Below are 27,931 nucleotides of genomic sequence, written 5' to 3'. Positions count from 1 at the left end.
CCACCCACTGTTGTAACAGAAACTTAGGCCCATCGTTAACAATGTTAAATGTATGGATAATGAAGCATCCTATTCTGGAATCAACCTTTATCTGTTATTAACTAGATCTTTGTAACTCCCATTCTGTAATCAAACTAGTAAAACTATTTCAATCATGTTTCTGTCATTGTATCCATTAAGAGTATAAAACCTGTACCAAGATCATACTCAACAGATGAGCTTTGACTTGTCTGATGTGCATCAGTTTTAATAAATCACCCATTGTTTGAAACACCAACACCACTGAGTATTTATATTTATTCCAAGAATACAAAAAAAAACTGAATGGCAGAGATCATTTGCACAATTGATTCCACATGAACTCCCAGTACAGTTACTCCAACTTATTGCAAAATGATTTGCTGTTATGTGCCTATTTTCCTGTTGAAAGCCTCGATTGACTCTGCTTCCAGCTCCTTACAGATTCTTATGGAGCTGGAGATCGCAATGTGCAACATTAAAGCCAGTATTCAAAAATAGAAGTGTCTAACAGATATACAAAATCTACAGTTATAAGTCTGGGAAGGCAAAAGTAACAGCACTCCAATGTGTTTAATTAACTGGGAGATTGGAGGAAACATTATTTGCAGAGCTTTCAGAGGACAAAGATAAGATGATCATTTAATTGACTGCAAGATTATACGTATAGAAGCAGAGAACCCAGGGAGAAAGTGATCTTTGACAATATATCATCCATCATCAAATGCATGTTGGATGTGCTCAGGGACTTTGATGATGGTGAGGGAGAGGTTTTAGACACACTGAAAGTGGTTTGAAAGAAATTCCCTAAGGATATATGACCCAAATTTAACAAATTTGCTGACATTTTCTGCCTGAGCCCATAAGCTGCAAGTTCAAGTCTGATTCCAAGTCCTCGAGACAAATCAAAACTAGCATTTCAGTGCAAGTCATGGGTGTGGAAGCTAGAAGCTGTAGTCCGCCTTAAATGGTGCACTGTATGAGTATTATGCACTTTGGATTGCATTTGAATTATAGACTTACTTCAGCAAACTTAATCAGGCCTGTTATATTATTACTGAATCATTGTTAGCCAGCTTTCACAGTAACACTGTGAAATATAATGATGCAACGCCCAAGACAGGTTTGTCCCCAGTTTCACTCTTTAAGACTCACGTTGTTCCACCTGACCCACTTTTTGTTCTTGCTTGGCTCCATTATCTCACACATGCCAATCAACTGTTCCTCACTCTCCAATCTTCACCCCTCTCTGCTTTGCCAGTCTCCATCTGACGACTGTCAAAATCTCCCGTTATTACTCTGGCTATTTGTCCTCTGCATTCTCAGTCTTGATCATGGGTTCCAACCTGAAATGTTCACTATACCTTTTCTCCTATTAATGCTGATGACCCATGGACTTCACCAGTATACTTTTTTTTGGTTCCTGATTCTAACATCTACAGTGTATTGTGTTTCCAGGATAGGTTTGTGTCCTGGCAGGTGAAAGTTGGTGGATGGAGCCACAATTTGCAACAGAGAGGATGTTCCATCTGTTTCCATCTCAGGGGATAAATTATCCACGGATAATTATTGTAACCCCATCAACTCCCACAGATTTCCAGATTAAGCATCTTCCACACTTCTCTTGTGAGGATCCAATCCCCTTCTCCCAATTCATCGGCCACCACATCTATTTCACTCCAGGAAATCTGAAATGCTCTCTTTCTTCGATGAAAATAGACACGTTCACTGTTGTCACTCATAAAGACCATACCCACCTCTCCATTTCTCATGCTTCTGCCCTTACCTCACCACCCCCCCGGCAGACCCTCTTTCCACCACCCTCCACAACCTCCTCCTGTCACACTGTCCATCAACACTTCTGTCAACTTCATCTCAATCCTATCACGAACCACATCTTCCTTCCCATTACTGTCTGCTTCTCTGAGATAAATGTCCTGCATGATCAAATTTCTTCAAAATTATTTTGAAGTGATCCCACTGCAATACTGAAAGAAGTACAAAAAGTTCCTTTCTGCTGCTTCATCAATGACTTTCCTAAAAAGAGATTAATTGGTCAATCTCACAATAGACACGTATTTAGAAACAGTCACGTACTTGAAGAATATGAATGTGCAGTTCATAGATATGAGAAGATGTTATAAACATAAGGTCATCTGAAAATGAACATCAAACAAATGAAAGGGGATGTTGGTTGAGGCATGTGAATGGATCAGTTAGGATAAACATGAGGCCATACCACATTTAGCAGAAAGTGATTGCTAGCTGAAGCAGTTGTCAAGTGTTGATGTGACAAGGATGCAAAATAAATTGAATTGGCTCTTTGGAAAGCTACTATTAAATATTTTCATTATCTCAGCCTGCACAATGAAAGAAAATAAAAATATTTATTTTGGATCTATTAATTCCCCACTTTGGAAAATTTTATATAATGAAGCAAAATATTTAAAAAAAATTTAACTTCATGCAGTGGAAACTTTTTCACCATCTGGAATATCATTGAATTAGCTTTTATTTTCTTAACTCTAATTTAGATTATACAAATTAATATCATTTAGGGATGCAGGCGTTATGTCATGCAAATTCAGTTCTATTAAAAAACGCACACACACACACACACACACACACACACACACACACACACACACACACACACACACACACACACACACACACACACACACACACACACACACACACACACACACACACACACACACACACACACACACACACACACACACACACACACACACACACACACACATTCTTATGAGCCCAGCGGACCCAAAAACCCAGCAGCAAAAGAACTTCACCAAGACAAATGATTACTTATATGAGAGTTTCATTTTATTTTCTCTAAACATGAAAACAGGGTCAAACTTCACTTAACCCCCTTCAAATTCTAAGCATTCATGTAGGTAATGTGTATATAAGTTCAGAAAAGTTCTGTCATTCACAATCCAATCTCACTTCTCCAAGTTCACTGGTATCAGGCAATTCTTATACTGTGCACAGAATTTAACATTTATGAATTTCACCAGGCTTTAGTGCTTGAAAGGTAAATGGTTAACGCTGAAGAATGTTCTTGTCGGTTTTCAGAGAGAGATTTGTTGCTCATTGGACACCCACAATTGATAATTTTTGATCAACCACTTCAGTGTCTTGCTGAAGAAACTTGCCCCCTCAGGGTTTTCCAGATGATAACCTCTTTCTTTCAGGTCATCACAGTGTTCCTTTTTGATTCCCTTATTTCAAGTGAAACATTATCCAGCCAGTCCTCTCCTCTTGTCTGGACTACAAGGGCTTTGACCAGGCTGAACTAATAACTTGTCTTTAAAATGGTTTGCTTTTTCTCAAGTTTGCCAGCTTGTCATGAACTGTAGATCTGAATTCTCTCTCTCTCTCTCACACACACACACACACACACACACACACACACACACACACACACACACACACACACACACACACACAGAAAACCACATGACCCTCTTGGAACAGCCTACTACACTCAGCTTCAGGCCTAAAATCTTCCAAGTTTGTTCATCTATTGCTTTCCAAAACAATAATCCATTACTCTACAGCATCAGTCCATTTAACAGCTACTTGTGAAGACCTCATAGGCATTCTTCAAAGTTTCTGCAAAGACATTTGGAGCTAGAACTGTCTGGCTTGAGCAGAGCTCTGGCATTTTAGATAAGATCTGTTTTTATCTTTATGTGACCTAACCAAAAAAAATCTGCCACAATTTATCTCCAACAAAATATATCTATATACAATGTAAAATATCACATAAACTGTCACAATATACACACATACACACACACACAGATATATATATATATATATATCTATATATATAGATATATATATATATAATCTGTGTGTGCATATGTTTATATATATGTTTGTGTGTAAGTTGTGTCAGAGTTTTCCAACAAAGGAGGCCACCCCATAGATAAGAAGGTTTTTTTTTATGTTACAAATACAAATTATACTTCAGTTAATAATTTATACATAATTTTGATTTATGAAAATCAGGAGTAAAAATTTGGACCATGAGTTATAACTGGTTGCTCAATGTGTCCCTCATGCCCATTGTTACGGCATGCATTTTGACTTTATTCAGAATTTGAATGCAGAAGTTTGTCCTCGGTCAATACAATGATTTGTTCGTAATAGTAGCAGATGTGCACTCTGTTCTAGTTCTAAATTTTTCTGTTCAAGTCAAACCACTGAATTTCTGAAGATGATGGCAAAGCTGCAATTAGTTTGTACATTTGTACCAACAAAGAACAAATATAACCATAACCATATAACCATATAATCTTGCTTTCAGTTTTTAATTTATTTTATGATTCATTCAAGCTGACGATCATAGTTTCAGACTTATTGCACATGGGTTAAGAAATTCTAGTGTGCAGACAATAATGATGTGTGAGGGAGTTGGGTGAGCTTAACCTGATATTTATGTGTGTATCTTATTGGAATGAATGGAGCATTCTGAGTTAATTGATTTATTTCAGGAGTCCCATCAGCATCAGGTGGTGCTGATTAAAATCCACATATTAATGTGCAAATTCTAATTTTATATAATGGCTACTGAATGTTATTGGTTGATTTTAGAAAGACTTACCAGAAACTCATTAAAATTGGCAAGGGTATGAGTTCTGCAGTTACCTACAGACAATCACAAGATCCACATTGAAGGTGGAAGTGGCTTTATATAACCAAGAGCACAAGAAATTCTCAAGATCTATAATAAAGTGTGAGTGGAAAAGCATGACAAAAATATCATCAGTTGTGTGTTGTGAGTGAGCACAGCGAAGAGACTGAGACAACAGGCTGTGAGCTTTAGTATCACAACTGCTTTAATTTGAATCTCACATTGCAGCCTTTAAGCCTTATTCTGGTCCACCCCCAACATCCCGACACCTGTGTCCTGGTGACGCAAGCGGGTATGCGACCTTCTGGTCCGAACCAGAAGATAAGTTCCCACGACATCATCCTTTCTGCGGCTGTCGCACTGGCCATTCATGATAAGCGAGTCCAGTTCACTGCTACAAGAATGTGCGTCACCACACAAATCTGCCCCCCCCGCTCCCCACAGAACTGGCACCAATGCCCTTGGAATGTGTCATAGGAGGTGCGTGCTGGTTTAGCAGCCGAGCTCTATGCACTGGTGGGGGAGACTATACTGGCTGGGACAATTCCACGTGCATAGGGTTTGAATGGATGAATACCTCCTCTTTGCCCCAATACCAAGGGTAAACATTGAAGAATTACAGTATATAACCCTGTATGGTACCTCATAAGGTGTTGAAGAGGAGGTCTATGTGCACCTCTGCGCATGAACATATACTCACAGGAAAACAAGTCTGGCGGTAGTTCCAGGGTGGTTGGCCGTCTCATGATGGTGGAGGCAATACGACAAAACCAAGTTTGTCACCCAGCTGCTCAAGAATGACGGCAGTGTCGGCATTGTATTTAGTTGCCAGGGGAAGGAACTGTCCAAGCACTTCGATGGTCTCTCCATAGACTAATTCAGTACCAAGGATGTCCCGAGGTCATCCTTGGGCACCGTGTGAATACCTAAGAGAACCCAGGGCAGCTTGTCCACACAGTTGGGCTTGTCAAAGCGTGATGGAGGTAGAAAGGCTCGACTAGTCCATTGGCTTGAGGGTGGTAAGCTGTGGTATGGGGAGTTGTGTCCATAAGGCGGAGATGAATTGCGCTCCCCGGTCAGTCATAACCTCTGCCAGAACACCATAATGGGAGACCCAGGTGGAGAGGAAAGCCCTGGTGCATGTTTCTGTGGTGGGTTCTGGGATGGGTATGGCCTCTGGCCAGTGAGTAAATCTATCAATCACTGTGTGTAGGTAGCAGGATCCTCGGGAGGCAGGCAGGAGTCTGACTATGTCTAGATGGATGTGTTAGATAGGCCGTTGAAGAGTTGGAATTTGTGCTTGGTGTGTCGCTGGACCTTGGATGTCTGGCAGTCTGTGCAGTTCTTAGCCCACCCAGTGAGCACAGGCCATACCAAACACATTTTGCAGATACTCGACACACTGTTGTGTGGATGGATGGGTGCGCTAAGCCGTGAATTAGGTCAAGTAACATTCTCCTCCACTGTGTAAGATGAGAGGGCGGGGTTGACCAATGGAAACATTGTAGAGGAGCATGGTGCCATCGGGGTCCAGAACGACCCTGAGACACTCATCTCCAGAACACCAATCACGGGGCTGCAGCTCCACTGTTCTGGAGCTGAGTGTCTCGGGGTCGTTCTGCTGTGCCTGAGCCAGATCATGGTAGTTGATGCCCTGTGCTTTCTGGAGAGGTGTCGGATAGCAGTGGAAAATTCAGAGACGTAGGATAAGTGTCTCTGTTGTCATGCAGATCACGGGTTAGAGAACTTAGTTAAGACAAAAGTAAGCGGTTTGTGGTCGGTATGGACAGTGAATGGGTGCCCTTAGGAAATAACAGAAATGGCAGATAGCCAAGTAAAGTGCGAGCAGTTCTCTGTCAAATGCACTGTACTTCAATTCAGGTAGTCACAGGTGTCGACTGAAGAATGAGAGGGGTTGCCATGAGTCATCGACGAACTGTTACTGGACAGCACCCATGGCTGCATTGGATGCATTGACGGTGAGGGCTGTTGGTAAATCAGTCCGTGGGTGTACTGTACCAGCATCGTGGTATAAGCCAGAGCTTCTTCAGCCTGTTTGAATTCACTGTGTGCCTCCTCTGTCCATTGAAGTTCCTTCGACAAACCCAACATTAATGTGAAGAGAAGGCACATATCCTTGGCTGCTGCGGGGATGAACCTGTTGTAGAAATTCACCACACCAACAAATTCCTGAAGGCCTTTCAGTGTTCTTGGTCTGATAAACCACCGGATGACACTGACTTTGTCTGATAAAGGGGTGGCACTGGCTGGGGTGATCTTATGGCCTACAAAGTCTATTTCCATGAGGCCAAACTGGCATTTCTCTGGATTAATGGTGAGGCTCAACTGTGTAAGCGAGTGAGCAGCTGACGGAGGTGCATCATGTATTCTGCAGGTGAACTGATGGCTACCAGGATGTCATCAAGGGAGATGAAAGGAGAAGGTAAGTCTCTCCTGACCTCATCCATGAAGTACTGAAAGATCTGTGCTGTGTGACAGAGTATATAGAAGTGTTTTGGAGATAAATTGGGAAAGATTTCTCTAGCATTAGCACATCCTTTCTTAATATTCCAAGTAAGGTATCACCAGTGGCTGAAAAAGCATTAACATCACATCCCTGCTCTTTTATTCTGTTCCACTGGAAATGAATGCCGGCATTGCGTTTGCCTTCTTCTCCACTGACTCAAGTCAAGTTTACCTTCAGGCTATCCTACATGAAAACTCTCAGGTCCCTTGACCTGGCAATTTTCAAATTTTGGCAGGGGACCTACACAATCTACAATAACCCTAGTGAAAGGTTCCTCAACAACAGGAATAGGTTGTAATGGAGCCACTAGAGGACCCTGGTCAGGTTTCCCCACAACCTGACAAACATGACATGTCCGGCACCAATTTACAACATCCTTTCTCAAACCAGGCCAGAAAAATTGTTTCAAAATCTTATTCATGGTTTTCTTTACACCAAGATGACCACCAAAAGGTGTAATGTGGGCTGGATCTAATATTTCCTTCTGGTAATTTCTAGGAACAACCACCTGATGAATCACTCCCCACTCTTCATTAGCAGGAATATCAAGAGGTCTCCATTTTCTCATTAACACTTCACTTTTTAATAATATCCACAAGCCATTTCTTTAATCTCCTGTTCAGTTACTGCTTTCTCCCTTAAGCTAACAAGATCTGCATCTATTTTCTGGGCTGAATTAACTCTTTCCTTGACCAAGAGAAGTCCTTTCTCTCACAATGACCCCGCTTTTGTAAATCAGAGCAAATTGGTCTGCTAATCAAGCCGCCTGTTGCCATGTCCCCATGTCTGTCTCATCCAAGTATTATTTAATCTCCTTTGGGACACACCTTTTAATTTCCTCTATTAATATTAATTCTCTCAATCTGTCAAAATCATTGTTTATTCCTTTTGAGGTGCACCAATGGTCAAAACACTCAGATTTCTTCAGAGCAAAATCCATGTAAGATTGATTCCATGTTTTCTCCAAACTCCTAAATTTTTGCCTATATGCGTCTGGAATCAACTCATAAGCTTGCAATACTGCTTGCTTAACAGTATCATAATTTGCCACCTGCTGTGTAGTCAAGCTAGAGGATGCAATTTGTGCTTTTCCCCTCAATACACTTTGAAGCATAAGAGGCCATTTCTCTCTTGGCCATCTTGAACTCTCAGAAACTTTTTCAAAAAGCTGAAAATATCTATGTATATCTCCCTCATCAAAAGGAGGCACTAGATTTACCTCTCTACTAGCCAAAAACCTCTCCCCAGGAGTTACAGTCTCAGCTCTCTTAACTTTCTCTATCTCCATTCTAAACTTCTCTATTGAAACTGTCTGTCCTTTTCCTCATATTTCCTTGTTCTCTCTCAGCTTCTGCTCTTTGCTTTTCAGCCTCTGCTCTTTGCTTTTCAGCTTCATATTGTTGTCTCTGAAACTCAAAATTATGTTTCTCCCTTTCTTCTTGCACGCTTAATTTCTCCAATTCCAATTGCAATACAAAAGATCTATTCTCTGAAAAATTTTCTTAGTCTTCCTCAACAAATTTTCCTTCGCTTATATATTTCACTATAATCCTCTGTATTGGTAGTTTTCTCATCCAATATTTAACTTCAGCAATTTTCAGTGCCTTAGAAAGAGCCATCAGTTCCTCTTTTCTCTCTGCAGATGATGGTTGTAACAAAAATGTATCCACATCCATAGCTGCTGTTTTTCCAGGCACCAGCTTTAAGTTAGCTTGCAAAAAATCCAGACACAATAGCTTGCAAAATAAATGCAATCAACTAATAAATATCAAAATGCATTGTTCAAATCCTAAACAACGAGCCCCAATAAAATATTACAAGTCCTGAGGACCCCAAAAACCAGCAGTAATAGATATGCAGCACATCACAGGGTTACTTAAACAAAAGTTGTTTTTAATTATATTTGAACAAGAAAACAGAATTAAACTTTAACATTACTTATCCTACCTAACTACTTAATCCCCCCTCTAATACTAAGCGCAGGTGTGTGTAATGTATATTTAAAATTAGAAAAGTTCTTTGATCACAGTCCAATCTCACTGGTTGCAGGCAATTCTTGCACAGAAGTTAGCATTAATAAAGTTCACCAGTCTTTGGTGCTTAACAGGCAAATGGTTACCACTCTGGAGGGTTCTTGCTGGTTTTCAGAGAGATATTGCTTTTCCAGGACATCCGCATCTGATTCCTTCTCAATCAATCTTGCTGACGAAACTTGCCCCCTTCAGGGTTCTCCAGATGATCATCTTTCTTTCAGGTCACCTTTCACACTGCCAGTCTTCTCCTTTGACCAAGTAGCCTTCCAAAGTTTGCCAGCTTGTCCCTCTGGAATGGATTTCTGTCGCTCTCCTCTCTGTTTCACACCCTCCCTCTCTGGGAGCAAAACAGTTCTCTTCTGCCTGCAAAGATCACATGCTCTCCCAGGGAAGCAGTTGTCGATACTTTGTTGCCAATTGCAAAAAGCATTGTAGAAAAGTCCTGCAAATATTCTGTGTTTTAAAATATGTGCGTGTAAGTGCTCTAACAATTCCTCCCAAACCACCTCTGTCATCGGAGTACTAATTGCTTTTGGTGGTTATATGCTCAGCATGTTTCATATAGGGAGCTTGAAATGTCACATGGAGATGCAGTATTCTATGAAAATTAGGAATGAGATAGGAGCAGGATGGGAGCCCTTACTACCAGCATTTGGAATTGGAAAGAATGCAGAATGGATTAAGTATATTTATTATAACCAACAGAGATTTATCAATTATTCCAATGATGCATTGACTGCCCTGAGACAGAACAATGTGACCAGCAAAATGACATGGCAGAATCAACGGGCTTTAGAATGGTAATGGCTAAAGAAGGAAGTGTCTATGTCATCTTTGGCAAGCATTGTTGTACCTTTATTCCTAACAACACTTCTCCAGATTGCTTCTTCACTTGGGCTACGAATAAACTTAAGACTCTGCTGCAAGAATTAAAGGACAATGCTGGCTATGGCCACCAATTTTTAAAATTGGTTGCATGTGAATTTTGGCCTTTCGGGTTTGTGATTTACCAAGATTGTGATGATTGTAGTAGTAGTATTAGCAATTCTCCACTTCTCCTCTTGTTGCTTGTTGCCATTGATTAAGAAAGTTTTTTTTTACTTCGGTAAGCCCAGTCGCCCCTATGATGATGCAAAAAGATGAGATCAGTGGGGGTTGAGACTGGGCAGTGGGATGAGGAGATAACTGGAGCTTTGGGAAGCTGAGTGTTGGAGGCTGGGGAATATAGAGGAGCAAGGGAGATAGGTAGGGAGGAAGTAGCATAAGGTGGGTTAAGGATGAGTTTGCAATGTCCACTTTGTTGGGATATGCCACTTATAAACCACCACAATCGCTTATGGAGTTGTAATAAAATCACAAAAATTAAGAATGAGGAAGGAAGTGGGTAAAAGACAGTGAGAGTAAAAGCTAGGTTTTGTACCATTCTAGCAAAGTGGGAAAGGCAATTCAAAATGGCCAATCAGCACAACGACTAACTATTGGAATTTACTCTGAACCAATCATCAAGCAGGTCTGATAAGAGGCTGTCAATTTTATGTAGCAATGGAATTTGTACTTCGTAGCAATTTCATTGGGTAAGAATCTATTTTGTAAACTTTTGATTGGGCCAAATGTAACCCGACCCATGTGTAAACTGAACAAAGTAAGCTGTGAAACATGAGGTCAGACTCTGTCAGCCTTTATAGAGAGAGAGCATCTTTGTGAGGCATTGTGCAGATAGCTCACAATTCTGTAGAATAAGATTCTGACCAGGACGAAAGTTTGGGTAACATCATTTCGTGAAGTCCACTGACCGAACCGGAATCCACATCATTCCAACAATCTTGCGCTGAACATTAGGAAAACTGAGGAGATGATTGTGAACTTCAGGAGGAAGTCAGGGGAACATGATCAAGTCATCATCAAGGGCTCAGCAATGGAGAGGGTCAAGAACTTCAAATTCCTGGGTGTAAATTTCTCCGATGATCTGTCCTGGACCCTTCATGTTGATGCAATCACTAAGAAAGCTTGCAAGCTGTTATACTTTGTGAGGAATCTGAGGAGATTTTGTATGTCACCAAGGACTCTTGAAAACTTCTTCCAATGTACCATGGAGAGCTTTCTGGCTGGTTGCATCACTGTCTGATATGGAGGGGTATCTTTCAGGATAATAAAAAAAACTCCAGAGGGTTGTTAACTCAGCCTGCGACATCACAGGCACCAGCCTTTAGTCCATTGAGGACATCTTACAAGAGCTAGTTTCTTAAAAAAGCAGCCTCTTAACCTTTATCCTCACCTATCAGGCTATGCCCTCTTCATTCTTTTATCATTGGGAGCCTAAAGACGAACACTCAGCAGCACAAAGACAGTTTCTTCCCCGCTGCCATCAGATTCCTGAATAATCAATGAACCAAAGACACTACCTTACTCTTCATGCACTATTTTGTATTTTTTAATTAATTATTGTAAAAGTGGTTTATCAAATGTTTGCATTCTGACGCTGCAGCAAAACACTGAATTTTGTTACTTGCTCATGACAATAAATTTTGATTCTGATTCTGAAAATTGCCTTTTGTCCAAGCAGATAAAAATATGCCATTAGCACTGGGTGCCCCTTACCATCAGAGAAAGAGAAGGAATCCCCATTAAAATGACAAAAAAAAGGATCTGTTTAACCTGCACTGATATAAATGTTACCTTTGCTCTTGTGCTATATGAGGTTCTCGCAGTAAACAAGATGCAATTAGGAAACCAAATTTGGCAGAGATGGCATCAAATCAATGTTGGTTGCAATTCCTCCTGCCTGTTCTGCTTTCCTCTGGCATGTGTATGATACAATTTGATAAGTAACACAAACCACTATGACCTGGTGATTCAGATTCATTGTTCCGAAAATAGAGCACCATATGATGCAACATCAGCCTCATCCCATCTTCACATCAAATAAGTATTATTCTGAGAAGAAAAGAAATCCGTTGATGCATCCTGACAGGATAGACATACGCTTGCACCAAATCATGCTTTTCTGAAAAAAAAATCCTTAAACAATGCATATTGGCATGCAGTCTGCATTAGGTGAGAAAAGAGAATAAGTGAATCTGACTGACAAATTTCAGCAAGAAAATGGAGAGTAAGTAGACTCAAGTTATGTTCTCTACAAGAAAGATTCATGAAAGCTACTGTTATCAAGCAGCCATCATTGCAATATTACCAAGGATTCAAACCCAAATATCAGTATTGGAGAACAAAGACAAACATCCATAATGTGACATGATTCACTGGGTGTACTAATGATGCACCATCCAATGCAGACTGGTATTAGTGAATTGAATCTGTAGGAGATAGTTCAGGTGATGACAGCCTTCTGGGGCACTTCAGCATAAACCCTTTCATGTTGTTGGCCGATTTATTTATTATATGATGCATTTTATTTCATTGGAACAATGAATGACTCTGTCACCACAGAGAAAACAAAAGGAGCCCCTCCACCTCTGCCCCTTCTCTCCTAATTGGCTCTGTTACAATTGAGTGGAGAATCTGCCTTCATATTATAAATTCAAATTGGAAATAATTGCAAGATCGTCATTAATGAATTTTACATTTTTTGGATATAAAACCTGCATCAATACAAAATATATAAGGGGAGGTAGCCATCATAAAGAGGTAAGGGGAAGGGGTGAAGCAGGGCTGGCCATTGGTAGGTGAATGCAGGTGAGGAGGGAGGTGATTGCAAGGTGGAACCAGATGGGGATAGGAGGAGGGAGGAATGGAGAGCCAGTTTCTGACAGGTGAAGGCAGAAGAGTGAAGAATGGGAGAAGGATGATGGGGAGAGTTGATAAAGAGGAGAGTGGAGATAGAGACAAAAACCTCTACAAACTTTAGATTACCCTTGGACAATCCAAATTTTAAGCAATTTCTGTTAATGAAAATACCATAGTGTAAAAACGCACGATACAGTTGCATTTGACCCCAGCATCTACAGACTATCTTGTTTGAAATCATTGAGATCATTGTGTTACCTAGTTCCCAAATGTAAAAAGATTGGGCTCTAAATCAAATCAGGAGATCACTCATCACAACCTCCTGGACAGAAAGTGCTTAACTATTCCTCCTTTTTTCATTCTCACTTTCACCTGAACCTCAATCTAAGCCACCGTATAATTTCTTTATGACATTGAAGGAAGCTATCCAGTATATTAAGTCTATGCCAGTTTGAAGAAGCATCAAACCTATTTCCCAGTTAATTCCCTTAGCCTTTCCTCTATCACATGCCCTGATTCACCTACTCCTAGAACACACAGGATCCAAGTAGCCGACAAACTGCTATGAGTCTGGTGTGTAAGAAATGGGAGCATATGAGAAAAACCAGCAAAATTACAAGGAGAATGTGTAGAGTGTACACTTCAGCTGTGTGACATGCCAACCTCTCAACACATGAACATTTAAGTTCTGTTATCATTCTGATGACGAATTGTTTCTAAGACCAATAAATCCATTCCCAGGTATGGACTCCAGAAATGAATGTGGTGATCCTGGTGTGGTTTAACTTCATTGAACTTAAAAAAAAATTAATTCAGCCATACAGCATGGTAACAGGACCTCTGGCCCACGAGCTTATGTTGCCTATATACCCCAATTAACCAACAACCATGTACATTTTGAAAGGTGAGAGGAAACTGGAGAACCCATACAGACATGGGGAGAATGTACAAACTCCTTACAGACTGCGCCAGATTCGAACCTGGGTTGCTGGCGCTATAATAGTATTGTGCTAACCGCAATGCCAACTGTGTTGCTCAGAATTCCAGCCCCCCAGGATAAAGTCTAATATTCCATGAGTGTGCAATTAATGAATTTTACCTTCTCAAACATACTGCCATCATTCCCTAATGCATATTAAAAAGGGCAAATTCCGATGTGTTCACTCAAATAAACAAGTATAGTTTCAAATTGAAGACATATCCAGGATTGATGCATAACATCCAGTACTGTAGCAGTCCATTCAGCCAAAGTTATCTATACCCATCATTTTTGTTTGATTCTAGCTTCCTCTTAGCTTTCCTCAATATACCCCCTTCTCTCTCATAAGCATGTCCAGCCTTCCATTAATGTATTGATCATATTTACTTAAGTCTCTCTGCAGGAGATTTTTCACTTTCTTAGTTTGCCTTAGGGAAAGGAATTTCTTTTGAATTACCAGTTAAATTTCCCAGCAATTATCATATATTGATGGACTCCACTTATGTTGTTCCCTAAATATGGGCATTTTTCTCTACTTCCCATCTTTGTCTTCTTCTGCAGCCCAGCAAGACTGAAAACCACAATCTTCCTCTTTCATAGGATAGGCTCTGAGAAAGTGCTCTCCTGCTTCTGTGTGTTCCCATTGCATGGAGTTGAGATTCTTAATGCTCCCCTGAATACTTTCATCCACTGTGAGCTGTCATGAGCCAAGGAATTCAAAGAACCACTGTTGATGTTATATTAAAGAAAATATATCCTTGAACCATTTCTTCTCTCTTACTGGTAATCTTTTTCCATCACAGAGCTCAGAAGAGAGTCCTGTTTTCACTCAGATATTGGTCTTTTGAACTATGTGGCATGCCAAACAGAGCTAGCAGAGAGGAATGAAAACCTCACTGTTGGAGGCGGGCTTGAGAGAGGATAATGATTATCCTTCCAGTGAATGTGGGGGATTTTACGGAGGCAGTATTGGTGAGCTCTTCCAAATGAGGTACCAAGTATAGGTAGTCAAGCTCCCAGATACATATGAGAGGAGTGGGTTCATTATTGTGAGGTAGATCTGGATCTGTGATCTGCTTTGTGTTTTCCTAGAATTCAAGGTAAATCAGATGACAGTTCTGTGCAGTAGAGAAAAATTGATGCATGGTCTTCTTGCAAATATTGAGCATCAGACCATCCATCTTCTCAAATATTTCAATGAACAAGGCAGCGATGCTTTGGGGATCGATTGCAGGATGTTTTCTAGAATGAGATGGAACATAATGGTCAGAGAGTTTGAGGCAACTTAACAATGTCCTAAAGTTAGACAATTTGGCTAGAGGTAGGTAATTTTTTGGGATGAATTACTGGGGTCAAATTCCCACAGGATCTAATGTTATTTTTACTGAGTAATATTAAGGTTATAAGGCCAAAATTAAATTTAAATGTCTGTAGCGGTGGCTACACTGCTCCTGCAATAACACATGCAACCAAACAGGTTGAGCTCAGTGAGCAGACTAGTTTATTGCAGGCTGCTGAGCTGCACTTATCCTCCCAGCCCAGACCTGGCTGAGAACCATGCTGGAGGACACTGACGTCATCCGGGCGTCATGTGGTCCCCAATCGCAGATTTCTGAGCCCCGAGCTGGAAGGAAGCCCGACAGGGCCATTTTGGCAGGCTGCCCCACTGCATGGCTTACAAGTGGGGCCAGTTTGCCTGCCTTGTGGTGAGCTGCCACACTGCTCCCCCCCCCCCCAAGAACTGGCACCAATGTCCTTTTTTGCTGGGCGGCCTTGCTTCTTGGGCTGGGCAACGGCCACATGCTCGGTGGGATCAAGGTGCGCTGGCTTCAGCTTGTCCATGGTAAACAGCTCATGCCTGCCGCCCAACGTTGAGCCGGAACGCTGTATAACCCTGTATGGCCCCTCGTACGGTTGCTGCAGACGTGCCGCGGTCTGGCCCCGTCGAACAAAAATGAACTCCGTGGAAAGCAGTTCACCAGGAACGTGAGTCGGGCGGGTGTCATGCCTGGGTGGCGGTGAGGATTCTAAGGAGTCCAAGCATGCCCTGAGGTGAAGAAGTAGTTCATGCGGCAACCGCTGGGGATTGTGAAGTGCGTTGACGAAGTCACCAGGTAGTGCCAGCGGCGCACCGTAGACCAGCTCAGCTGATGATGCCTGCAGATCTTCCTTGGGAGTAGAGCGAATGCCCAGGGGCACCCAAGAGAGTTCGTCTGTCCAGTCGGGACTGGTGAGGCAGGCCATGAGCGTCGACGTAAGGTGGCGGTGCAGATGTTCACCTGCGGGTGGTAGGCCATGGTGCAGTGTGGCTGTATACCTAACATGTTGGCGAGCTGTGCCCAGAGCGCAGTTGTGAACTGGGTGCCCCAATCACTGGTGAGGTGAGCTGGGATGCCGAACCGGGCGACCCAACCATGCAACAGGGCTCAGGAGCAGGAGTCAGTGGAGGCGTCTGGCATCAGGATCACCTTGGGCCAGCGAGTGGTGCAGTTCATCACCGTAAACAGGTAACGGTTGCCACGGGAAATGGGTAAGGGTCCGACGATGTCCACGTGAATGTGGCTGAACCATTCCCGGACGTGCTTGAACTCCTGTATGGGCACCTTGGTGTGCCCGTACACCTTGGACATCTGACAATGGGTGCATGTTCTGGCCCAGCCCGCGATCTTCTTCCACCAACATTCTGCAGAAGGCAGGGAAGGAAAATGTGGTGCCGATGCACTCTCGCGACTGGCCATCTGCGCGCTGATGCCCGACCTTGACTTCGACCAGCTCGTCCGGGACCAGAAATCTGATGAGGAGAATAGGGCCTTCAAGACTGCCATCATGGGTCTGCGGTTTTGAGACCTCCCGACTCTGAGCATCGAAGGCACCATCCTGTGCGATATCTCTTTGGGCACCCTGCAGCCAGTGGTTCCACAGCAGTGGAACCATGCCATACAAACTGTTCAGCCACCATCCGGACCATGGACCTGATGGACGGATGTGAAAGGTCGTGGATGTGATGGAAGACCTGCCTGCATCACTGCTGCTCAGAGTCAGGAGGTCTCAAAACCGGAGGCCTGTGAATGCGGTCTTGAAGGCCCTCGTCTCCTCATCAGACTTCTGGTCCCGGATAAGCTGGTCGAAGTCAAGGCCGGGCATCAGCGCGTAGATGGCCAGTCACGAGAGTGCATAGGCACCACATTTTCCTTCCCCGCCTTCTGCAGAATTTTGGTGGTAAACTCCGACATGAAGGAGAAGTGATGCTGCTGGCGGGCCAACCAGGGATCCTTTGCCATCACAAGCACCTGGGTGAGGGGTTTGCGGTCAGTGAAGATGGTAAAAGTCCTCCCCTCCAAAGAATAGCGGAAATGCCGCACTGCCAGGTACATGGCCAGTAACTCGCGGTCGAAGGCACTATGCTTGCATTCCGGTGGGCGGAGCAGGTGGCTGAAGAATGCCAGCGGCTTCCAATGCCCATTCATCTGCTGGACCAGGACAGCACTGACGGCTGTGGCAGAGGAATCGACAGAGAGTGCCATATGTAGGTCAGTGTGTGGGTGGGTGAGCTTGGCGGCCTTCGCCAGGGCGTCCTTGGTGACCTCAAATGCGGTGCAGGCTTCTGGGTTCCATGCGAGCATCTTGTGCTTGGCTGCGATGAGGGTGAACAGCGGCAGCATGATGTGCGCAGCTCCCAGGATGAAGCAGTTGTAAAAGTTGACCATACTCACGAACTCCTGCAGCCTCTTGAGGCTGTTCCGGCGTGGGAACTCCCTTATGGTGGCAACCTTTGCACTGGCAGGCGTAGCTCCTTCAGCCATGATGTTATGGCCCAGGAACTGCATGGACTCTTTCTTGAACTGGCACTTGGCTGGGTTGATGGTAAGGCCAAAGTCGGTCAGCTGGGAGAAAATGGCACATAGGTGGGCCTTGTGTGGCGCCTGGTCCTTGTTGGCGACAAGAATATCATCCAAATAAATAAATACGAAATCCAAGTCCCTCCCCACCGAGTCCACGAGGTGCTGGAATGTCTAAGTGGCGTTCTTGAGCCTGAACAGCATTCACAGGAATTCGAACAGGCTGAAGGGGGTGATGATGGCCATCTTGGGTATGTCCTCAGGATGCACCGTGATATGGTGATATCCATGCACCAGGTCAACCTTGGAGAAGACCCTCATGCCATGCAGGTTGGCCGTAAAGTTCTGGATGTGAGGGATGGGGTAATGGTCAAGAACGGTTGCCTCATTGAGCCATCGATAGTCTCCGCAGGAACGCAAGCCACTGGAAGCTTTTGGGACTAGGTGGAGCGGAGATGCCCACAGGCTGTTAGATTGGCAAACGATCGCCAGCTCCAACAGGTGAGAAAACTCCTCCTTCATTACCTGGAGCTTGTCAGGTGGGAGCCGACGTGCCTTGGCGTGAACCGGGAGGCCCTGGATGGGGATGTGGTGGAGCACCCCGTGGTGCGGCAAGGCAGTGGAGAACTGTGGCTTGAGAAGTGTCGGGAACTCATCCAGAATCTACTGGAACTCATCTGGGCGTGCTGATCGTGGCCATCTGCAATTGCCCTGAGTGGGAGGCATCGAGGCGAACAGCCTGGAAGGTATGGGCATCCACCAGATGCCTACCTCGAATGTCCACAAGAAGCCTGTGTGTGAGGAGGAAGTCTGCACCCAGGATGGCAGTCAGGAGGGACAAGACGGTGAACCTCCACGCCAAATCTTGTTTGCCGATCTGGAAGTGGACTGCCTTGTCTCCATACGTCTGGATTGCCATTGTGTTGGCCACACGGAGGGGAGGTTCACAAAGTCGGTTCCTGGATTCGATGGCCGTGGCTGGTATGATGCTGATCTGGGCTCCAGTGTCAACAAGGAACCACCGGCTGCTGACTAAGTCTCAGTGGCCAGCCTGGTCATTTCCATGGAACAAGCAGGGTTGATGACACTTCCGAGCCTTGGCTCCCCAGCACTGATGGGAGAAGCAGAGGCCTGAAGTGGATGCTGTGGCCTTGATATGCTCTTGGGGACCCCTGCAGGGGCTGGGTGCTCTATCGCAGTGCTAGGGGTGGGCTTGGCGTGTCATGCCTGTGCCCGTGCCTTGTGACCTGCTGGACCACTGAGTCTTCTGGGAATCGTGCAAGCCATAGCTCTTTGGCCTTCTGGGTGACCTTCCTCGGGTCAGTGAAGTTCTCCTGAACCAGCAGCGGGCGGATGTCACAGGGCATATGTTCGAGGAAGATGTGTTCGAAAAGTGGGCAGTTGGTGTGCTCACCCATGAGCGCAAGCATCTCGTCCATTAGTTCCATCGGGCACCTGTCCCCCAGGGCATCGAGGTGCAACACCCAAGCGGCACGCTGGTGTTTGGATAGTCCGAGGGACCCGGTAAGCACTCGCTTGATGGTCTCATACTTGTCCTTGGCGGGTGGGTGCTGAAGAAGGTGCAGCACGCATCTGGCGGTGGCCTGGTCCAGGGCAGCGACCACATCATAGAAATTGGTCATGTCGGACAAAATCTGGCAGAGGTGAAACTGCGCCTCTGTGTGGACGAACCAGGTCTCCAGCTCCTGAACCCAGAATTCAGGCAGTTTCACGGTTATAGTGCTGATCACAGATTCGCTCATGATGGGTTCAAAGACCTTTGAACCATTCGGTGTCACTAATTGAGTTGGCGGCTACACTGCTCTTGCAATAACACATGCAACCAGACGGGTTGAGGTCAGTGAGCAGACTAGTTTATTGCAGGCTGCTGGGCTGCACTTATACTCTCAGCACGGGCCTGGCTGAGAACCACGCTGGAGAGTGCTGATGTCATCCGGGCATCATGTGGTCCCCAAGCACAGGTTTCTGAGCCCTGAACTGGAAGGAAGGGAAAGCCCCGATGGCACCATTTTGGCCGGCTGCCCCGCCGCGTAGCTTACAAGCAGGGCCAGTCCGCCTGCCTTATGGTGAGCCGCCACATATCCAGCAAATTGACTTTGTTTTAATTGCTTTAGCAGTTTTTAGGAAATGTATAGCAATATTATTGAAGTCAGAAATAGATTTAGGCATGGAAAGAGGGCACGCAGAATTTTGTAATTGTATATCATTAGAAAACAATACTTGTAACCTACAAGATAAATACCATGATTTTTAGGAAAATATTTACAAAATTTTGGTTTGAATGTATGATTGAGATTGTCTGAAGACCTCACTTCTTTGTAACCTCCGATAGACTTTATTTTATAAATGTTTTATTTTCTTGGCATTCTCTAGTTTTTTTTCTTTCCTTTTTTTTTTTGCACTGGGCCACCCTTAACTTAGACACTGGTGCTTTTCCACTGAACACAGTTCATCTCTGGGAATCAGAGTGTTCTACCTTCAATTGAAAACAGGTGACTTTCTGCTATCTCTTTTCCATTGGTTTTATCAGCACACTGGCATCAGCAAATGCTGGGCATTTGAGTAGGGACAGAGGTGGTTTTTCCTCAGCGTGAAATTATGTCATTTGATACTGGAGTTCAGACAGTGTTCCTTTTCCACTGGACCCTGTCCAATGTAAATTCTTCATTAATTCCTGGAACAGGGTACTAGTGGAAAGGGGCTGATGTAAAAATCTTACTCCTAAACTTCTATCCCTTCCCTTTGTACTGATGTCCTCTGGTGTTTGCTACTTCCACCCTGGGAAACAGGTGCTGGATCTCCACCTGATGGCTGTGAATCACTACTTAAAAAGGAAAATTATTTCCATGGTATTAACAGCAAGCCAAGAATTATACTGTTTGTCCTGACAGATCACTGGCAAAGAAAATAACATTAAATGTATTTATTTTAATATATGTATATATGTACTGTGTATTTGCATAGTTTGTCTGCATGCTTGTAATGTCTGTTTGTGAATTTGCACTGTTCTGCACAGTGGACCAGAGAATACCATTTTGTCAGGTTGTACTGATAGAATCTGATGAAAAATAAACTTGAACTTGAACTTGAAAGCTACAATGGACCATATGGACTGTTTCCCTGCACCATGATACCAGCTGCCAACAGTTTGGTGGCAATATTTGATTCAATTTATATCCGCTTTTAAAATATGTTCAGTGCTTTTGTAATTTTTGTCAAATCAAAAATACTTCATCGAGATGTGGAAGGATAAGAGCCAATATTACACAAGGGTGTTCAGCAGGAGACCTGTTTACTCAGCTGTTGTTGCAGAGTTCCAGTTGGAAGCCATAGCTGATTGACTCCATCACTGATGATTAAATAGCAAGTTTATGGTCAAATAGATTGTACAATGTGCATGCTGCTGCTTTCATTTTTATGCAAACAATTCCAAAAACTGCTACAAAAATGACAATTGTGTACTTAATTGAATTAAAAGGAGACAATAAATAAAAACGATGGATAGATAACACATTTTCAGTTATTGTAGTGCACAAAAAAGATGACTTAGCAAGAGTGCAGTCAGTCCTTTGGTGTTATTGGAATTGTATATGGTCAGTGTAACAAGGGATGTTTCAGGAGTCTGATAGCTGTTGGATAAAAAAAAACTGATCTTGAATCCACATTTCAAGTTCAAGTTCAAATTTATTATCCTAGGATGCATACAGATTTCATACAGTTCCTGGTCTTCAGGCTTTTGTATCTTCTGCTTGAAGAAAACACTAAGAAGAGGTTATAATTAGAGTGATGGGAGCCATCTTTGAGATTGGCTCTCTTCTTGAGGCAACGCCTCACATAGATGCATCCAATGGATGGGAAGTTAGATCTTGCGATTGACCTGGCCTTCTGGGCTGTTCTGTGTTCCTGGGCAGACAAATTCCTAAATTAGTTAATCAGTCTGTATACTTTCCAGAGTGTACTTGTATAAATTGTAGAGTATTCAACAATATGACAAATCTCCTTAGAAAGTTGAAGTATTGATGTGACTTCTTCACAGTTGCCTCAATGTTCTGGCTCCAGTAGAGTTAGTCTGATATATGAACTCCTAAGCATTGCACTGTTACATTTTGTTGCTACAGATCCATTTCCAATCAAGGCTTAAAATGATATCCTCATCATCAAGCAAATTTCAACAACATAGCATGGTGGGCAATATTGATAGAATCCATCAGATTTGTCCAGACAGTGAATTCAAGTTCAATCCTTATTCAACAGACAACTGCTTGAGAAAATCACTGTCAGGTCAAGTCTGATAAATTCTATCAGTATATGCCACCATTAAATCTATGGTAGACATTCTGTTGTTTCAGAATCAGAGGTGATTGGTAGAATTTCTGAAGGCTGAAACAAATCTGTTAGTGTCTATCTTTTTCTGTGGATTTCTTGCAAATCCTGTTGCAAGCCCATGCATTTCTTGCAATGGTAGCTTCACTTCTGAACAAAGTGGCCAAAAACAAAACATAATATTCAGATGTGCTTCCTGGAAACTATAGCCAAGAAAGATATACGAAAATATTCCAGGTTGCTAAATTAATGCAATGCTTTATTTAAATCATCAGTAATGGAAAGGTTATTTTTTGACCTCTATTTCACATAAACAGACTGAAAATTTAAGATTAAGCTGGGACTGTGCTTACTCATTTCACCTGAGGTAAAATATGATGGTGCCCTGACACAGACCACTGTAGGCATAGATTTTGCTTCCAGTGACCTTAAGGCTCTGCTGCCACATCCCCTGCATGAGGCAGATCAGTCAGTGAGTAAATAGACATCAGGCAACAACATGACTACTCAAAACCTCTTAGGTGTTCTTTGTTTCAATGGACAGATACAGAAGTAAAGATATGAAAGCAAAATATAAACAACAGCTCTTTTTTATGTAAAATCCCAACTGAAGGAAGGCACAGTTATACCAAATATTGTTTTGTTAGCATGATGATGTAATTTCCTGTGTAACACTTCTATTTGCAAAATTCAACTCTAAATGACCGTAAAAGCAACCTGCTGGATGCAATCAGTGGGATGAGCATTACCTGAAAAGGGAAAAGGAATTGTTGAGGCTTCGGATTGAAACCCTTGAACAGATGCCTCCTCAACTCAGAGATGCTGCTTAACCCACTGAATTCTTCCTGCAGATTGTGTCTTGCTCCAGGTGCAGCACTTTCAATCTCTTATGTCCTCAATCCAGCATGTGCAAGAAACACTTATCGTTGTTCACTTGTGGGACTACTAGATTTTTGAAGCACTTGGACCTTTGAAGGATAAATTCCACATCTGACTTTGATCCCAACCATACATTTCTTTTTCTCCATGTATGTCACTGATTGGCCCTCACCTACTACTTTCAAATCCCATTTTTTCTAACCTTTTGCCCAAACTCTCAATTGTACCCACCCAGTCAAATTGTATCAAGACCGAGAAACTTGACCCTGCGTTCCTCCCGGTCATGACCCTCCCTCTGATCAGCCAAGCCCTCAATCAGATAAACCCACTGAAGCCCCAAACTCCAAATCTACTTCACCCACTTAAGTGATCACCACCTCCAGGCCTAGGTCCTGACCGTCCTTGCAAATGACCTAATGATCCTCTTAGCCATGTACATTGCAGATCAACCTGACCGCAAGACAAACTTCCTCCTCCCATTTGCCCTTTCATCCTGGATGCAATCCTGGGTGGCATGTATTCAATCATGAAAATATGTCATCCACAATCTCATTCTCTCCTGACATTTGTCAGGGGAGGCCCCACAAATGCCTCATGTATGACATTGTTGCACTGAATTTTTTCAGCCAATGACTTGAACTGATAATAGATTTAATTGACTTATTAGGCTCCAGTCTTGGACCAATATGCAACATACATCATTCAGACCCAATTAGAAATATGTTGGTTGTAATTCAGAGAATATTTTAAAAATGCCTGAAATAATTCATGGTAAAAATGTGGGAGTGTGTTGAACTTTAACCTCCATTCTTTCCATAATTATTGTTATAATTATTACTGGTCTACTAGAAGTGAGAGGTGCATTTTTTTTCTGTATTGGGTGTCCTGAGGCAGGCATTGGACTAGGAAAGAATACAAATCAACCACCTGTTCGTATGGTTTTGCGTAAATAATACATCTGCAGGCTTTTCCCTCATGCTGACTTTGCTGTTTGTAAACAAAGTCACTACAATGCTATGAGGTCTCCAAATCCCTCCTTTGTTGTTCTGAGTAGGAATCTAAATGCTCGGCAGGCTTCATCCCTATGTCTTGCTATGAGCTTCAGTGCCTTAGAATTATCAGTTGGCCCTGAACTAAAAAAACTTATGATCGCCTGAAGTCCCTTGCAAAGTTGCTACAGATGGTTTCCTGCAACTTAACACTAGTTCAGAACATGAAACTGTCTGTAATGTATCCTTTTGTTCAATTCACCAGGTTCAAACAGCATCAGTGATTTTGTTTCTCCAAGATGTTTATTGTCTAAACGGCAACTCTACCCTTCCTCATCTCTGATGAATAATTCATTTTAAATTCTCTTTTCAAGTTCCAGACCTCCAAAGTATCTGTGTCAGATGTGCATTTTAGTTAAATGGATGATATAGAAGCCCACACCCTGCATTATCTCTTGATGGTACTCTATTTGGACAAAAAAAAGAAAACAAATGAGAAACATTTGATAAGGTCACTAGCATTATTTCACACTTGTTTTAGATGACATATGCCACTCGTTGGTTATCATGACTCTTAAGGTAATAAAGGGATCTGAATGTAAAATTCTGAAGATTATTTATGTCAAAGCTAATATTCAATGTCAGAAAACATTGGTGTAGATTCTTGTAATAATTCATGCAAAAATACGAGAGCAGGAAAAAATCTGCTGGAGGAACTCGATGGGTGGAGCAGTGTCAGAGGGATAAAAAGAGTGGTCACCATTTCAGGTGAGACCCCCTTCTTCAAGACTGAGTGCGATGAGAGGCCCAATATGATGAGGGGAGTCATAGGCTTAACGAACCAGGGAATGGTGAATGATGAAGTGTATATGGAGGGGCAGAGACAGATTATTGACAGGTCTCACACAAGAGCAGGTTGGGGGTGAGAGAGAGAGAGAGAGAGAGAGAGAGAGACAGAAAGAGGGAGAGAGAGAGAGAGAGAGGAGAGAGGAGGGAAAAAAAAGGGTCAGATGGAAAAAAAAAGATGACATTGTTTTGGTCCAGATCTCAAAATTTCAGCATCTGTAGTCTGTTGTGTGCTCTCCTGGGGTTGGATGTAATTTATTTTTTGGTATAGTTTTAAAGTTTTAATTTTTAGATTTTGAATAAAGATGCAGCATTCAGATAGTTTTTTTATTGGAATGCCTGGCTCATACGTCTGTCATCCTGAAGTGAGTTGAATTATATTTGCTTTAAAATTAATTCTTCGAAAAGGTGTACTACTTCACCTCTGCTCCTTTGTGACAATTCAGCTCTGCAGCAGCTACATATGCAGAATGACCTGTGTTCTTGCAATGTAATGACTACATGGTGTCAAATTAGGAAGGACAATAAAGCATCAAATCTACATGTGAACTATGAACATGGTAAAATCTCAACCCAAACAGGGTGCGGTGAAGAATAAACACAGCATAGTTACACAGAACATAAATCCTGCAGCTAAATTATTTAACTTGCATTGGAAGGCTTTCCATTCATCTGAATTTGAGGCCAGTCCAGACAAAGGGTCCAAACCTAAGATGCTGACTGTCCATTTTTATTAATTTTTAAAATAAATTTTATTATTTTTGTAAAATTTTTATTTAGACATACAGCACATTAACAGGTCATTTTTCATGCTGCTCAATTACACCCAATTAACCTATGCCCCCGATACATTTTGGAGGGTAGGAGGAAACCAAAGACCATGGAGAAAACCCACACAGACACGGGAGAATGTGGAAGCACCTTAGAGTGCATGGGATTTGAATCCTGGTCCTGATCATTGTCACAGTAACAGTGTGGCACTAAATGCTATGCCAACTGTGCTACCCAATCTACTATTCTGCATGACCTGCTGAGTTCCTCTAGCAGCTCATTTGTTTTGTTCCAGATTCCAGCATCTGTCATCGCCTGTGTCTCTCTTATTTTTTTTCTGCAGTTTGAGCCTGCCCAAGGTCGTGCAGAGAAATTTTAAGATTGTGATTTTACCATCATTTTTTCAGCCCCATCAAATTTGCCCAGTGCCTGGTTGGGAACCCCATAGATAGGTTACTACAAAATACTGTATTCTAACAGCAGTGGGTTAATAGGAATAGAAACCAGTGGTGAAGCAAAGCGCATAAGTGATATACTCAGAAATGTGTTGACTTTGTGAGCTCTTTAGGTAAGCAGAGAGAGTAGTGCTCGAGCTTAACCTGAACTGTTAAAGTGGACTTGAAATTAACACACAAACACATCTACGGTTCAAAGCACAATACTTTATTATAGCTTTGAAAAGCGTGAAAACTCTGTTACAGTAAGAAGCACTGCCATGAGGCAGCTAATACTACTACAAAAGAGTCTGCCTCATGTTTCTCTGATTGGAGATCAATACAGATAAATGTCCAGTTTTCCTGAACATTTGAACAGACTTCTCCTTATAAGTACATGTATCCTAGAATTCTCTTTGGATTAATTAATGGGGTCTTGTCCCTTACCCAAGAGTTAAAAATCTTTTACTGTCTTTGCCATTTTTTTTGTTCTTCTCTTTAGCCTTGCTGAATTATTAAAACATATCATGGAATGTTCTCTGCTCTATTATTTTAGTTACTTCTTTAAAACTTGCATTTTGAGAATAATGTCCAAAATTGAGCCTCATTAGTATGCTTCCACTCATCTGTGTGTCTTCATTTCACTAGTCAAGTAACGGCATCTCCAAGGAGTAATAAGACAGAAATTTTACTTTAAATTTGAGGGAGGTAATCATGGTGAAATGGGGAGATAGGATGTTGGAAGTGGGGGGATTTGTGATTTCTTGGTGGAACTCTTGCAACTGAGCATGCATTCATGGTGATGTATCTTCAAGCCATTGCACACCCATAATTACTCTGCAGTTCAGAAGCAGCTCTTGTCCAATCAAAAGCTACCAGTCACCTGAAACAATGTAAAAAGAAAGAATTGATTGCACCCATGATTTGGAGCCAGATGATTACAGAAATGAGTCATTTTTTTTAAAGACTGTTCATGAGGTCCAATGCCACAAGTTTGCTAATGTTAATTAAATCTGAAATTAGTGAATTTAAATTCAGGCAATGCACAAAAGGTCAGAATTTATGAAGGCTTTGGCACTTGTGTAGGAAGGGTCAGAAGTGACTCGAGCAATAAAGAACATTGGCATGAAATTACCTTGGATTGTGCTGTAGGAAAGACACTGGGAAACACTCAAAGTCAACAGCATGAAATATTTGCAATCCAACTGACTTCTTTCAAATTTTCTCTTCCAATTTTCTTGTTTTCCATCATAAAGAAAATTCAAAATAGGAATGATTTTCTTATTAGCTGTGGGATTGTTGAGTTTATATTTATACATACTAAAGTTGAAACACATGCAACTGTTTGCAACTAATTTTATTCCAGTCACTTTTAACTGACTTTCCTTAATTCTAAAGCATATTATTCATTTACGTTAAATGGAAGTCAGACCAAGCCATGGATTCATGTCTATGATGTATCCTTTTGTTCAATTCACCAGGTTCAAACAGCATAAGTGATTTTGTTTCTCCAAGATGTTTATTGTCTAAACGGCATCTCTACCCTTCCTCATCTCTGATGAATAATTCATTTTACCTTCTCTTTTCAAGTTCCAGACCTCCAAAACATCTGTGTCAGATGTGCATTTTAGTTAAATTGATGATATAGAAGCCCACACCCTGCATTATCTCTTGATGGTACTCTATTTGGGGAAAAAAAAACAAATGAGAAACATTTGATAAGGTCACTCGCATTATTTCACATTTGTTTTAGATGACATATGCCACTCATTGGTTATCATGACTCTTAATAAAGGGATCTGAATGTAAAATTCTGAAGATTATTTATGCAAATACTAATATTCAATGTCAGAAAACATTGG

The sequence above is a fragment of the Narcine bancroftii genome, chromosome 7 (genome assembly GCF_036971445.1).
Source record: "Narcine bancroftii isolate sNarBan1 chromosome 7, sNarBan1.hap1, whole genome shotgun sequence".
In the NCBI taxonomy this organism is placed as follows: domain Eukaryota; kingdom Metazoa; phylum Chordata; class Chondrichthyes; order Torpediniformes; family Narcinidae; genus Narcine; species Narcine bancroftii.
The sequence above is the reverse complement of the archived record's forward strand: the minus strand, read 5'-3'. Positions refer to the sequence as shown.